The sequence below is a fragment of the Oryctolagus cuniculus genome, chromosome 13, assembly GCF_964237555.1.
Source record: "Oryctolagus cuniculus chromosome 13, mOryCun1.1, whole genome shotgun sequence".
NCBI classification, from domain to species: domain Eukaryota; kingdom Metazoa; phylum Chordata; class Mammalia; order Lagomorpha; family Leporidae; genus Oryctolagus; species Oryctolagus cuniculus.
The window spans coordinates 83,841,474-83,842,619 of record NC_091444.1 but is presented as its reverse complement, the minus strand read 5'-3'; the positions used below and the strand labels follow the sequence as shown (position 1 = coordinate 83,842,619).

General features: G+C 38.0%; 1 pseudogene; it reads right to left on the bottom strand.

The window, feature by feature from the left end:
• Nucleotides 1–378: 378 nt before the first annotated feature.
• On the bottom strand, nt 379–446 carry LOC127486144 (U6 spliceosomal RNA; annotated as a pseudogene).
• Between the last annotated feature and the right edge of the window lie 700 nt (nt 447–1,146).

The window sequence follows — 1,146 nt, the reverse complement described above, 5'->3', positions numbered from 1 at the left end:
TTGAGTATATCCAACTAAGATACTTCTTCACAACAAAGTAAACATCAGAGTGTAGATACAATGAACAGATGGCAGGAAAAATTAAAACTCTGAATGTTTACAGATTTCCAGAACATTTACATGAATTGGAAAAACTCAAAAAAATACAGTGAAGAAACATCTGAATAGACATTTCTCAGAAGAAATGTAAATGGTCAAAACATGTGAATATGCCCGATGTCACTAGCCATTATGTAAATATAAATCAGAACACCATATCAGTCTCCAACACCTGTGGGAGAATACAACACTCAGGTGTTTGTGTGTGCAGCAAGTGGGTTTAGAGGACCCTGTTCACCTCTGGAGAGCAGAGTCTACAGGGAGGTAAAGAAACCTTACTGCGCAGGGGCATGCTAGTCTTCTCTGTATCGTTCCAATTTTAGTATATGTGCTGCCGAAGCGAGCACATGTGCTGCCGAAGCGAGAAAGAGATGAAAAGAATTTATCTCAGCTAGCCACTAATATTCAAGAAACAAGGTCTTCAGGAAAGCCAACTCAACTGACATTTTCATGTCATTGTTAAATAAAGGAAAAATTATCTAGGTTCAGCAATACGTAGTTTATAAGAGAAAGACTACAGAGTAATTTCCTTGGCATAGAAATAACTTTGTCTTTTTTTTTTTTATCTATGAGGGCTTGCTATCACCACCACACACCCACAACCCATATACAAATGCCTGGCTTGAGTGGTAGCTTCTCTGCTTTGAGGCAAGTTTCTGCTAGTGTGCACCCTGGGAGGAGATGGAGGATGGCAGAAGTGCTTGGGTCCCTGCACCCAAATGGGACATCCAGAATGAATTCCCACTTCCTGGTTTTGGCTTGGTCAAGCTTTGGCTATTGCAAGTGTCTGGGGAGTGAAACAGTGGTTCCCTCTTCCTGTCACTCTGCCTTTCAAATCAATAACTGTTGTTGGTAATGACTAATGATGATATTCACTGATTGTCAAATTTTGAATCTTTGTTGGTAATGACTAATGATGATATTCACTGATTGTCAAATTTTGAATCTATTAATTATAGACAATTTCTCTTTGTATTTTTAAACTTTCATAATGTTCTGTAGCCAATTTCATCACTAGAAATAAAAACTTTTCCTCAAAAAAAAAAA